The following is a 15,626-nucleotide window of genomic DNA, read 5'->3' as shown; positions in this document are numbered from 1 at the left end:
ATAACTCAGAACATAAGGTATGAAAGGACTTCACACGATAAAGAATAAAATAAATGACGTTTCCTAACGACGTCCTATAACCTCTCAAGGATAGGTACGAACGTCTACGTACCGATCTACAAGACTCTATTAGACATCTCATTCTTACACCATTGAAACCAATGAAACCTAGCTGCTCTGATACCAATTTGTCACGACCTAAAAATGAGGGTTATGATGGCACTTGTTGCGGCGTACCTTGACAAGTAAGCCTATCACCCAAACTGATACAAAAAAGGAAAAGACAGAAATATCCCATGGTAAGGCTTCTAGAATGAAGCCGAACCATATAATTAATCATAACAATGTGGAAAGAACTTATCCAAAATACTAATCATGCCCAAAACCAGGTGTCAATAGTGTAAGAACTACTAATACAATCCAAAAGTCAAATGAATCGGAGAAATAACCATAAATGAATAATATCTTTCTCCGAATACTAATAAAGACATAACTACTGTAGAAAGATAGAGGTGAACGTTGAATACATGAATGTCCAAATGCTACATTAGAAGCTCCAACAATTGCCCGAGTCAAACAAGCTGAGGCGCACTCGAGCTAAGACCTGCACAGAAAGGGCACAGTAGGCATGAGTACGTTCCACTTGTACTCAGTAGGTATCATAGGCCGACCAAGCAAAGTAGTATATAAAGCATACAAAATATACACTAAGAGCACGTCACCTACAATTAGAAAATGCCTCACAACGGTAGCCCACATTGCTTGCACTAACAGTACTAATATATCTCACATATATTACAACAACACACCAAGATATAGAATACAAGTATACATTATGTCATAAATAAATAGAACAAGAGAGAACATGTAGATACAAGATTATCAAATAAAAGTAAAGAAAGGTAAAACAAATACATAGATGATAAGTCAATAAGGCAATACAACACATCATAAACACAATAAAGTAAGTGCAATGTATATGATGATGATGATGATGATGATGCACGAGGCCGTCGCACAACCTTTGGGATCATCGCACAATCCTCGTATACATCTATCGAGCTAAAGTTTCCCGATGTAGGACCTATGGGGGGTTCATCAACCCATAACCAATCCACATATCTCATATCCTCTTTTCATCACATCCCTTGGAAAGGGTTTTATAAGGTGTTACAATATCTCCTCCCCAACCCATCCCTCGAGGAGGGTTTTAAAAAGGTGTTGCCAGTGTTTCTCAAATGTTGTCACGGTGGTACCAATGTTTCATGAATGAGTATGATATGAGAATGTAATGTTCACAATCAATCACAATGAGTATTTTTACAACCAACCACAATGATATTTTTCTACAACCACATGAGTCAATATCCACTCATTATTTTCATATCATCCATGAATTTTCACATGTCTTATTTGCCAATAAAATATGAATATAATCATAATACACCAATAGTACCATATTAAACAACACAATACAATTATTCACATGTATTCAAGGCTATCAATATCACATAATATCTCAATTTTGACAATTACATCACACATATGCCCCCACACGGGCACAACACATAGATAACCATTTTTCATGATTAGTTCTCACCCTTAACATGCATTTCGTCCCATCATTTACTACTCAGCCCTGTCTGAAGAGTTAAAGCCATAACCTACCTCGAAAGTCGAAACCGATCCGCTACACTTGAACCCGCGACCTTACTTTTCATGAACAATTCCGAACTCCACTAAAAATATCAAATATGAAATCTACACTTCAAGACAAAACCAACGACACCCATATTGACTATTTTTTATTCGGGGTCAAAATGGATCCCTAAAATGGATTTCCGAAAAAGAAGGCAAAATCAAAATTTTACTTCAAAAATATGTTTTTTATATTTTTAGGAACCTACATCTTAAAACTCAAGTTAAATCGAGTTAAAAACAAGAAAACCCATTTTTGAGCTTTATCGGGTAAAATCTTTGAAATCCGAATTAAAATCAAGAATCAGAGTTGTTTTGGAGGTTAAATTGATGAAAAACTAGTAATTATAAGATAAAAATATTATTCAAGTGAAAGGGGTAAAATTTGAGTTTAAAATCATGCCCTAAGATTTTAGAAAATTTATTAAGAAATTACTAAGAAAAGGAGTGAATTGTTACCTTAAATTCATAATAAAATCAAGAAAAAAATGTTAATCTAGCTTCCCAAGCTCTCACAAACTTTACTTTTAAACTCCCACACTATTTTAGGATTTAACTCTCAAGAGACGAGATGAAAAATAAGCAAAACAGGTATTTATAGTGCCGATTTCTCTGCAATGTTGTCAAAAAAAAAAAGCTGATTTTTTTTAAAACTCAATTAGGACTTCAATAGGGTGCCCGGAATTCGTTCGGAGTTCGATACATGCAAATGAACTATGCAACTATACTAAATTTGACATTTCGGACGCGTTGGCGATATCAAATTTTTTAAAAAACATCATTTTCATAAAGTCAACCCCCAAAATCCGAAGTTACAATTTTTCAAATCGAGGTTCGAAATAAGATTTAAAAGCCCTAAAATTATACCAAATATGCTAACACCCTAAAATCGACATTTCAGATCTGTTGGCAAATTTGAATTTTTCATCCAAGGTTTTTTCGATCAAATACGGGTCCCACACCCATCTTTTCAATTTTTCAACTTTCCAACCAATAGATCGAAATAAGCTCGGGTGCACCAGGACCCAAACCAAAGGTCTGCCTAGCCTACAATTAATATTCCGGAGCTGCTGGCACAGTCCGTTTGGCCATCCGTCGCACGGATCAAAAGATATCTACATAAGTCCAAAACAAGGCTCTCAAAGCCATCAAAAAGCACAATATTGCATAAATGATACCAAAATGCATCGAAAATCATGTCAATCACTCCCACACCCCGAAAATATCATAATGCAACTATGCGGAGGGGTAAAACAGTCAAATCATACAAAATCACAAATTTCACATATTTCATCAAATTTTTAGGTCGTTACACACTTTGTGCATGAGTTTCTGGGAATTAACCGACATGAAACTCACTTAAGGATGATTGGCCGATGCACCTTTACATTGCTGATATTCACTTTTATCTATACATTGTGTTTCTCGCCAAGCAGATATGGCTGATACAACAAAATATATACCTATTAATGGTGGAAAAACACTCATTGGGCTGATACAACAAAATATATACCTATTAATGGTGGAAAAACACTCATTACTGAACTGAAAACTCAGTTCTCTTTTCTGAAAACTAAAAGAACTGTTACTTGTGCATATGGTTTCATGTTTGTTTTCATTCTTGTTACTTTCTTCTTGGCTTTTAGTCCTTCTCCTAACTCTTCTTCTCCATGGTTCACTAATATTTTCACTTTAAGTAGTAGTAGTGTAGTACTAGTAGTGGAAGTGGAAGTGGCACTTTTTTTTATGCATCTTATAGATCTCATTTCTCTTCTGTTTACTCTTACTTTTTCCCTAATTCTTCACAGCAAGTTCAAAATTTTACTAACCCCAGATCCCAAAATGGAGTCTTGAATAACCCCTTGAAGGATTCTGTGAATGTGTCAGCAGTGACACTCAGTACAAAGAGTTTCAGCAACAATTTTTTAAACAATCTAAAATCTTTTAATTAACCATGAATTCGTCAAGCCAAGCAAAAGCAGTAGTACCATTAGTCATGACACAAAAGCATCCATGCACGATCTTTATTTTTCATCTACACAAGAACGACAACAATAACAATATAAAAGAGAAACAAAAACAAGAGAACCAAAACAATAACAGAAGAAAAAAAACATTAACAGTAGTTTGAAGAGCTAGAGTGCAAACAACTTTGAAGAAGAAGGGGACGTTAAAAAACAAAAGGGGCTCAATTACATCATGAGAAAGAAGAGCATAGTGGACTCCGAACATTTTTACCAACAAAATCATCAATTACATAACTCAACAGAGGACTAGAGGCTCATCACAACGGGAACAAATGCTATTCAATTAGCGCAATCACTCTGAAAGCAACTAAAAACCGCAAAATATACTAAGTAAACCAATACTTATCTAACATTAAGCTCATCTATACAAACAAATGAACTACAAAAAAAAATTGAATAGCCAACATAAAACAACAGAAGGATAAAACAATGCACAAAGTATACCTGGTAGAGAGGGAAGGTGAGTTAGCAGAAGTTCTGGCACCAGCATAGCTGATCTGATTAACAACTTGCTTCCCCATGTTCACGAGTCCATGGCTCTGCAAATTGGTGGTCATACAATATACACTCTAAACAAGTCAAGAAGACAGTATCGCACATCCAGAACAAAAAAGTAGGGAAACGGATACTCAATAAACGGATACTTAAGTTGAATAAGTACGTAGTATGCAATCTTATCAAGAAATGTAAGGAAACGGATACTCAATATAGATACACATAGAATTCTGCGTAAGGTCATCTCCGATGAAACTTGTATATATGACTGGGAGGTCTTTCATACATTGTTAGAGCCATCTTATAATATTAGTAAAAAAAATTCAAAATTGATGATTTTAGCCCTTTTAAAAAAAATGTTGGTTTGTTGAACCTCTTTTATTCTTTCACTGTGGATAATCAAATTCATTGGCTTTCCATTGAAGTATTATCACTGGCTTATGAAATGTTAGCAGCAACTTTATACCATTCATGATTAACAGTATAACATCCTACAACTCTCGAACAAGGTCACCCATACAAGAAGAACCAAGATCGACTAGAACTTCCACAAACACAAAACCATCCAATTTGTAAACACAACAGGTAAACCTAGCTATTGACTTACTAATGGAAAACAATATTTGAAAACTAAGATATTACTTCGTCAAGTCCTGTAACTGAGAACAACAATCATTTAGGACAGTTTCTACTTTTAAGCTATCCAACTCATTTTACTCCAGCTTCAGTACATATAACAACCAGTCTAGTAAATTCATAAATGGCATAACTAAGGACTGAAACGATTCTAAGAACAAAATTAATTTTCTTATCAACCCAAAGTTCTAACAGAAGCTATATCACAATGAACCAGCTTGCAAACAAATAAGCAAATACAATCAAGAATTTAACACACTATAAATATGAGAGTAATCTAAAATTTCCTCGATCATATGAACTAAATTGCAGTGAATTTGCACTCCAATAGTGTATTTATATATTAGTGAATCTGTATTCCAGACTCTATTAACAGTAATTTTTGGTAGTTCCAGTAGCACAATTGTGATGTTGCTAAGTTTCCTGACTATGAATCTAATATATCAGTAATTCCAGTGGCATTAAAATGAGCAAAGGTGACACTAATTATCTTTTTTTTTTTTACTTGCACCGGGTATCCGAGACTCTTCCGAGTCCCGAACTAATTATCTTTTCCATATCGACAAAGTAAACAATTTTAAACAAGGAAATAATGAACTCGACCACTTCCATAAGTACTTGACAACTCCTTTTGATTGCACATAATCAAATTTTGAGATGCTAGGAAAGATGAAAGGGACAATGCTGACAATTGAAACACCATTAATTCAATACGAGCAAAGAAAACAGAAACAAAAGGCAAAAGTAAAATTCTTTTATCACCCTTCTTACAAGGAAAAAGTGAATTTAAGATAAACTAGGCAACAAAGCTAAGCACAGTACCACAAAATTACCTAGAATTACTACACGGGTCGATAAGAACAAGAATGCAATCTTGAACAGAAATGCAATTCAATAAACATAAACCGAAGGTAAATTAAAGAAGGATAACAAACAATGTCACAATTTAGTCTCTAAAAGGAACAAGAGTTTCCCCTCCACCAAACAAAGTGAAAAGCCAACACCCCCAAAAATCAAGAGAACTCAAAAAATCAATCTTGAACAGAAATGCAAGTAATTCAAAACGGAGTACCAAGAAGAAGAAAACCCACAAAATTTCATCTCTTGACACTTGATTGCGCTGTTGAGTCACGGAAAACCCAAGAAGCCAGCAACGTTTGGTCTGTTGAGCTGTTAAACCCACGGATATGTCTTGAGCAGCGTTTGTAAGAATGAGAGGCAACAGTGAGGACCTTGTGAATACTAGAGCAGTGAGAGATTGAGAGGCAACAGTGAGGATTGAGGGAAATCCCTATTACGTATTATTACCAAGAGAAGAATGAATTCGGGTCGGTAAAATCTTAGGCCGGTGGAAATTAAATATATTTCATGTTCCGATTATATCAATCAGAAATATTTAATATATTTAATTATTTATGTTTCTGACCACAGTAGTCAGATATACGTTTAATAATATATTTAATTAATTATTAATTTTTTATATAAGGGTATGAATATATATTTAGTCATATATTTATTTAATTATTATTGTTTCCAACAGTAATAGTCGAATATATATAATTAATAATATATTTAATTAATTAGTTGTTTTCTGTATAAGGATCTGATTATATATATATAGAGAGAGAGAGAATATATAAGTTATTGCAATATTTACATTTTCGACTACAATGATCGGAAAAATATTTAATAATATATTTAATTAATTATTAATAATGTTCCAAGTACATCAGTCTAAAATATTTAATATATTTTATCTATTCAATTATTTAATATCCGACTACACCAGTCAAAAATATTTAAAATATTTTATTATTATTGTTTCTGAAAGTAGTGGTCGGAAGTATATATTTAATAATATATTCAATTAATTACTTGTTTTCTTTATAAGGGACGGATTATAATATATATATATAGAGAGAGAGAGAGAGAATATACATTTATTTAGTTATTTACGTTTTCGACTACAGTGGTTGGAAAGGTATTTAATAATATATTTAATTATTTAATTTTTGACTACATCAGTTGAAACATTATTAATTAATTAAATATATTATTAAATTTATTTTCGACCACTGCAGTCGGATATATGTTAATAATGTATTTAATTAATTATTAATTTTTTGTATAAGGTATGAATATATTTAGTCATATATTTATTTAATTATTACTGTTTCCAATAGTATTAGTCAGATATATATATTTAATTATATACACTTGTTCTCTGTATGAGGATCTGATTATATATACATATAGTAATATATTTATTTAATTATTTACGTTTTCGACTACAGTGGTCGGAAAGATATTTAATAATATATTTAATTTATTATTAATAAATATTCTGACTACAGTAGTCGGAATAAAAAAATTTTAAAATTTACCGTCAAATTTTCTTATTGTTGTTGTCGCAAATAGTATCAGAAAATATTTTGTAAAAAATAAAAATAAAAAATTAAATTTTTTGGTCGAAGAAGTCGAAAATTTGCGGTTGATTTTTTTCAATCGGAAATATACGAATTTCTAGTAGTGGCTCTTCCCGATAATTTGTTGTGTATGTTGTTGACGGAGAAATCCTGTCCCAAACATTTAAATCATAAAAGTAATCAGGAAAAACATTATGTGCCGGCCTTTTAAAAGATGATGGCTCCTCTGGAGTTTGAGGAGCGACAGTTGGAGTGATATTTGTCGGTACAACTATATCAAATAAATCGGTATAATGGTTATATAATGTTTCTATGTAAATGTTCGCCTCACTCATAGCCATAAACAAATCTTGTTTTCTTGAGGCTTTATCTCTAAGGAATTATAAATAACAGTACTAAAGTAGCACACAACATTATATTTCATGCATGGATTTAGTATAGCACCAACTAAGTAAATTGGGAGAAGCGGGAAAAAATACTTTTTAAATTTAGCAAACATAGCACCAATAGCTTCTTTGTAACCTTCTCTATCGTTATAATTTTTAAGCAAACAAGAAATATCGGCTAAATAAGCTAAAATATTGCAAACAGTAGGATAATAAGCACCAAAAAATTCAATCGTAGCTACATAAAAAAATTTCAAAAATTTAACAAGATCATCAATTGCAGTTCAATTAGAATCATGTAGCATACACTGAAGAAAAGAACCACAAAATTGATTAAAAGTCATTGTAATAGGAACTTTATAAGCAAGACAAGCTTTTAAATAAGTATAAGTGGCATTCCATCGAGTATCACTTTCTTCAGGCATTAATATCGGTCTAAGTCCATTTTGTTCACATTTAACCTTATATACTTTCACTCTACCTCTTCGATTATTTCCTTCAATAAAGCTAACAACAAGCCAGAGCTTTTCAATATAAAGCTCAAAAAATTTAAGACCATCTTTTACAATTAAATTATATATATGATAAACATACTTAACATGAAAAATTTCAGGTAACGGTGGAGAAAGTTCAGTTTTTAACTTGTCAATAGCAGCCTTGTTGTTAGATGCATTATCAAAAGCAATATATAAAATTTTTCTTTCAATATCATAATATTCTGCGACTTTAGTGATAGATTTCGAAAAAAAAAATTTAGTATGATCTTCATCATACAAAAAAGCTAGAATACATTTTTGCATAACAAAATTACTATCTATCCAGTGACAAGTAATGGTTAAATAATCATTTTTATTAATAGTACGACCAAGATCAAAAGTTAGAGCAATTCTACATTGAATATTTTTTAATAATGTAGATAAATAATAAACATGTGCATTGAGTCTAAAAATATCGGCCCCACCAGTACTTATAGGAATACCATTAACCATAGGATTATAAATTGCTTGAATATAATGTATAAAAGTATTAGAAGAAGCAAAAGTGAAAGGTAAACAACCCACAACTATCATTTTCGTTATTTCTTCTATGTCCTTCATTTTATTATAACTTTTAGTTAATTGTCCGGTTGTTGGGTTCAATCTAGTTTGTGTTGGCCCATCAACAACCTCACCACCTTATGCAATAAATAATCCTCTAGTGTGTCTATCTCTTAAATGTCTCATCAACGAACCCGTACCCCCTTTATGGACTCCAATTTTATGCTTATATATAATTTCACAAATATTGCATTGCACCTTACTTTCTCCTTCTATTTTCATAAAAAAATTTCATGCAATACTAGTTCTTCTACGTGATCTTGGGGCACGGGGAGGAAGGGGAGGACGATTAACCGATTCAGATCTAACATTAGCATTTCCTACTACGGGTGTCTCACCAATATTATCATCATCTTTATCTAAATTAACCGCATCTCCTTCATTTTCTTCTTCTATACCAAGATTTTCCTAAGCCTCTGCATAATCCATATCGTGAGCACCTACACCTATTTCTTCCTCTAAAGGTTGACTAACCGGTATCGGAGGCACACGGGTATATCTATTACTTGAACTACCTCTATCAGAACCGCCACCAATTCATTTCTTACTACCACTACCACTTCTGGGACAAAATTTTTTGACACTTTTACCGAGGTTTCTTATTTTATCCATATTAAAAAATAAACTAAAAAATATTTCAAATATACACAAATAGTAAAAATAAACATTCAACAATTAATGCACTAATTAAAAATTAAAGGTAAGAGATGAAACGACAATATCAAATTTTGAAAGTATCCGAAAGTTGCGACTTTAAAAACTTCCTCTTGTATTTGTAATTGCAAAATTTAAAAATAAAATTGAGTACTTTAGGAGATAGATTAGAAGATTTGAGAGAATGAGATTTGTGTGAAAAATGAATTTTAAATTGGGGATATTTATAGAAAAAATTTTAAATTAATTTTTTTTTTAATATTAAGTGGGAATTGGCAAAATGGCCGTTGGTAGGCCAACAACATTATACTCGTTGGGCCTCCAACGGTCTATTTGGAACAACAACCCACCAATGGCTACTTTAAAAAATAAAAATAAAAATAAATCGGGTCGGTTCGTTCCGGTCACCCTATGGACCTGGTCCGATTTTCTAACTGGGCCGGTTCACCGAGTCAACCCATTTGGCCGGCCCAGGCCCGGGACCAACGGCCCTACAGCCTATGGGTTGACCGAGCCGAGTCAATCGGGCCAGTCCCACTAAACGGGCCGAAACGGGTCAGTCTGGTCCGTTTGACAGGTTTAACTATAAGCACAAATATAATGTTAGATGAGTTTATGGGTTATGAATTTTAGAAAATGTGATTTATTGGTTTTTTGGTAAATTATTCAAAAATGTTAAGTGAATTTCTAAATGGGAATACATAACTAGAGCCAAAATTATCTGAGTTTTGTCAAATCCACGGGCGAAACTCTATCTCCGCTAATAGGCAATATACTTTTACCTATAAACACGTCTTATCTTTCCAACGAATTAGAAATTAACAATAACAAAATCGAGGGTGACATCATTTGTCTATGTTAAACAATGTCTCCATCAACATCGTTTTAGTTGGATCTTTGAGAAAAGAAAAGAAGACTTCTTTAATTTGTTTCAACTATAATTAGTGCTTTAATTAGTAGTATTAATTTTCATGGTTTTGTATTTAAAATGTTTAGTTAGTAGATAGTGTGAAAGGTGCACGCAATATTCAACTTCATTCATTAGTTAAATGTCCATACGGAAAAGCAATGTTTAAATTTTAAGAAAGTAATACTAAATTACGACTAGAAAACTAATTAAGGTGTATTTTTAAAAACACTTCGACCAATTGCTCTAACAAAACCAACCTAACTTAACTTGAATAAACAAATAAAGATCAACATTATTCTTAGAAAAGATGGGGCAATTGTTTGCTAATTAGATGGTCCCCCTCATCCCCCCACCCCACACACAAAACCCCCAGATGACTTTACAACCTCTCATCAATAGTGAAGCCGGAATTTTCACTAAAGAAGTCCAAATTATAAAAAAGTAAACACAAACAAAAGTTGAAAAGAGGATTCAACATCTATTATATATGTATATAAACAATAATCTTAACTATATATAAAGTATCTTCTACCTAGGAGGTTTCAAATGAACTCCCTCATTCGAATCCCCTTCGATGGAAAATTATACTATTTATACATGATTAAAATTATTATTTATGTATATATATTGATGTTGAATCCCGCTAGTTCGTGTGCTTACTTTTTTTTATTTTGAACCCCCTCAGTGAAAATTCTGGCTTCCCACTACTCCACCCTTGCCTCTCAACACTCGACCCCCCACTCCCACCCCATCTAGCTCCACTCCTCATCCCCTCTACCTCCACCTCAACGTTCACTTAAATTATATGTAAATATAAAATATTGTGAGGTAATATCTTTTGATTACTTACCCAAACAACTAAAAATAAGTAAAACAATCACTTATTTTCTTCGTACCAAAAACACTCAGAGTCTACCAACTTGATTGACGAGGTTGATAGATCAAATTAACGAAATCAACGCTTCACGGAAAAAAATTTCACTATAAAATAATAAGGCCAAAAAAAAAAAAAAAAACGTTAAAACGAGATTATAACTACTTGCATGCAAATCATGAAGATGACACTAGATCTAACGATGATTGGGATAATTCACCATCCACACATTAAAAAATAAAATAAAATAAATTATACATTGTATATGACTATATTATGTGATGTATTGCCTAATTAACACTATATATCTCCATTGAAAAAATTAAATTATCGAGGAATTTTTAGTATTTTAGATGTTGCATGTTAAAAAGTTCTTCAATTAAGTTTAATTAGATGAATATTTATGTTACTTTTATAAAAGATTAGCTCATTTACAGAAACTATTTCATATTTTCTAAATAATAACTCAAGTATATGTGACGTAAGCACAATAAAATTTGGGGAAAGGACAGAAACGACACTTCAAATTAAACTATTTCCATGAAAATGGTCATGGAATTTAAATTTCACTTTCTAGCCATTTCAATTTACTGGCTTGTTCTATACCGTTTCTATACACCTTCTATATAGTTTCTATACATATCTTGTACATATAAATATTCTATACAAAAATTATAAAATTCTGATACATAATTTATACAATAACTGTACATTTTTTTTTTACACGTTTTATACAACAATTATATATTTTTCATACATTTTTTATATATTTTATACATATACATATTTGATAGAACTATACAATTTCTATACATATATCTATATAGATACATATTCTATTTAACAATTATATCATTTTTATATAATTAATTATTATTTCTAAATAATAAAAAAATAGAATATTTGATCAGTCAAAAAAATTATAGCAAAAAAAAATTAAAATATTTTTAAAAGGGTCGAATTGCCCAAGTTGAATACTATATCAGTATTGTATATAGACTGTATCAGTATTGTATATGGACTACGTAGGCCAAAATGACTCAAATTAGGAAATGGCTATAAAGCGAAAATAATATATCCGACTAGCCACTTTTTGAAAAATTTTCATACTTGAGTTACTTGTTTTAAAAAGGAAAAACTACATAGAGTAGCATACCTAAGTGTTAAATTACAAAAAAATAGCAACACTAATATCAAATTACATTTTGTAGTATCTGTAGCAATATTTTAATGTGGGCCCCTACTTTTGCCGCCTAAGAAGTTACCGTGCCAAATATTCCTCCCTTTCACGCTTTTCTTCTTTCACTTTCCTTATTTTAAAATATTTTTTTCCTCCTTTTACGCCATTAACAATCACTCCCGTCTTCAATTTTTTTCTTCCTTTTGCACGATTTGATAAGGTTATCTTCCTCTATTTCAGGAAACTATTTAATTCAGTTATTGCATGTTAGCGATTTTTTCTTTTTTTTCTACTGTAATACATCTCAAAATCTGATTTTAAGGTTTTTATACTTTAATGGTTGAACAAACAGTAAAAGATGATACGGATTATGCACCATCTTTTAGTATTGGGTTAACTCAAGACGATTTTGTTAAGGTTAAAGTTGTTTCAAATCCTTTACAGTTGAATAAATCTGAGAAATAGAAGGAGATTAGGTCGAAGTTTCGCAACGACTCTGTGAAGATGACGAAAATTTTAAAAAAATGACGGTTGAACGAAATTCCTTCTCCAAAGGAACAAAAAATTAAAAAATATGAGAAGAAAAGGAAAGCTAAAGAATTTGAAGAAGTAAGAAAGGTTGATGACGATGTTCAAAACTCGTCTACTGCTGAATAGGAAGAAGATAGTGAGGAAGAGGTATTTTATTGTTGTAAATATATTTTTTATTATTGCATGTTAAGTTTTATTTTTGTTCTAAGTAAAGATGTTATCAAAGTTGGGAGTAAATGTATTTTTTCAAGTAGTTAATATGTATTTTTATGTTATGATGATATTTATTTTTAGGGATGGTAAAAAGCTGATTTGTGAAGATGATAGTATGATTGTGAAAATATATTGTTGCTGATGCATATGTATTTTTTTGCTGATGATATGTATTTTTGTTGATGATATATTGTTGCTGATGATATGTATTTTTTGCTGATTTGAATTTTTTTTATAGTTTAAGAAGTTGTTTGGCTATATTATTTTTAGTATATTTAATAAGTATTTTTTCTGTATCGATTGCATTTTTTGTCTGATCAAAATATATATGTATGTTATATGTATTTTTTTGCAGATTTGATTTTTTTTTTTACATTTTAAGTTGTAGTTTTAATTTGTATAGGTGATGCGTGACGAAATATTCATTGTCAGAAAACTTCCAAGATTTGTACCACACATGTGCTCGAATAGTGACAATGATATTTATGGAAGCATACGCACCATATTAAACAAGGAACAGTTTAAAAAGTTTTGCGATAATAAGATTTTTGGTTATTTTATGAAGAAGAAGCAATGTGTAGTGCAAGCACAATTGTGCAAATGTGTTATGACACTTGAGGTTAAGTGTAGTTCTTTTTCTGAGATTGTGATTTGTGCTAATGGAACCTCTCTTAATTTTACTCCTAGAAATTTGTTATCGCTATAGGATTGAATTGTGTGTCTAATAGGTATGACTTTATTTTTTACGAGGGTGTACCAAATAGGATTGTTGAGAAGTATTTCAATGGTGCAGAAATTATACAGAAAAGACAACTATTTCTAGCATTCACGGAGAAAGTCTGGGGGAAGAACAATGATGAGGATGCTGAGAAGTTTGTAATTCTGTATTTTCTGCATTCTTTTGTGTTATCTAATGTTGAAACTGTGGTTATACTCCATCTTCATTTTGATTTGGTAGACATTGGAAGATATAAGAGTTTTTATGGGATACTTTATCTTCTGAGGATCTAGCGAGAAGTTTGAACAACCAGTTGAAAGTTGGTGGTAAATTTTATTTGATTCATGGAATGCCACTTGCTATTCAAGTGTGGCTTTACGAGTGTTGTTCAAATGTCTCACCAAAGATTGCATCGAAGGTTGATAACCGAATTTCTCGATTATTAAATTGGAAGACAAATCCACCTAGACCACGTTTTGAGTTTTTGATGGATGCTATATTCAATGACGATGACAAGGTTTGTTTTTTAATAAATAGATATGTATTAATATGTAATATATAGTATACATATATACTTTTTCATTTACAATTGTTTAACAGATTATTTAACATATTGTATCTATATTCATAGGTTGTATTTAAGAACATAGAGCCAACTTAAACGGAATTGACAAAGTTTCAAATACCACAGAAGAATGTAATTGAAAATGAACGCTCATTTGACGTTGATGATGACTTTTAGGATCCACCACCAAAACAGATAAATGAACATTTGAAAAAGAAACAAAAGGTTGATTCATCAACCAAAGCAGTGAAGAAATCGTTAAGAAAAAAGTCAATCAATATTGTTGACGAGCATATCCAAAAGAGGACACCAGCTCCTCGTGCTGCAAAGGCTGTTTGAATGAAGACACCAGTTTTCAAGCCAATTCAAACACAACAGGCAACTTCTTCAAAAACGAAGAAAGTGAAGCAAACAGCTAGGATTATTTTTCCTCCGATACAGTTAAAGCCAGTGAGTCCTGTAGAGGAAGAAGCCATATCAAAGCCAAAGAGTCAAGTAGAGAAAGAATTCTTCATTTCTAAAGAATTTTTTGATGCATTCCGCGATGAGGTAAGTTTTTTTTCAAATATTTGTTTTATATTAAAAAATTTATGTGCAATGATTTTGTATAAAAATAGGTTCGTGAAGAGTTTAAAGGAATTCGTAGTTTTTATGTTGAGTATTCAAAAAATACATATGCAGTGTATTCAAAAATACATATACAGCTGCATTAAAAATACATATGCAGTATATGCAAAAATACATATGAAGTGTATTCAAAAAATACATATGCTGTTTTTTTTTTAAAAAAAAATAGATATGTATTTGTGAGTATTCTGTTATAATAACATGAATTGTTAGGTTGATTGCAAATATTATAATTTGTAATATAGTTTGTTTTTAGTTTTGTATATTAGTATATATTTTGAGAATGATGTTTTATAGCAATATGTATTTTTAGTGGGTTGGAATATACATATTCAGTGAACTCAAGTAATAATAGTTTTTTAAACTTATATTTGTAGCAACAATATGAAGAGAAAGATCCTAAACCCCAACATATGGATTATGTTGGTGCCGAAACATCACCACATCGTTTCAGTCCGAATGTTGATCAGAATTTGGGTGAAAATCAGGATGGTACAAAGGTAAATAATAACTAACATATGTTTTTTCATTTGAGTGCACATATGTAATTATGTATTTTTAGCAGTTATATGTAATTTTATATATTGAG

General features: G+C 31.3%; 1 long non-coding RNA gene across 1 annotated transcript; it reads right to left on the bottom strand.

Moving 5' to 3' along the window:
• Window positions 1-360: 360 nt before the first annotated feature.
• LOC107841997 lies at window positions 361-6,223 on the bottom strand. The gene is made up of 3 exons (XR_001665555.2): window positions 5,948-6,223; window positions 4,170-4,264; window positions 361-604 (listed from the first exon to the last, which is right to left on the bottom strand). It is a non-coding gene; the product is annotated as an uncharacterized LOC107841997 (long non-coding RNA).
• Between the last annotated feature and the right edge of the window lie 9,403 nt (window positions 6,224-15,626).

Source organism: Capsicum annuum, chromosome 9, assembly GCF_002878395.1.
Source record: "Capsicum annuum cultivar UCD-10X-F1 chromosome 9, UCD10Xv1.1, whole genome shotgun sequence".
NCBI lineage: Eukaryota > Viridiplantae > Streptophyta > Magnoliopsida > Solanales > Solanaceae > Capsicum > Capsicum annuum.
The sequence above is the reverse complement of the archived record's forward strand: the minus strand, read 5'-3'. Positions and strand labels throughout refer to the sequence as shown.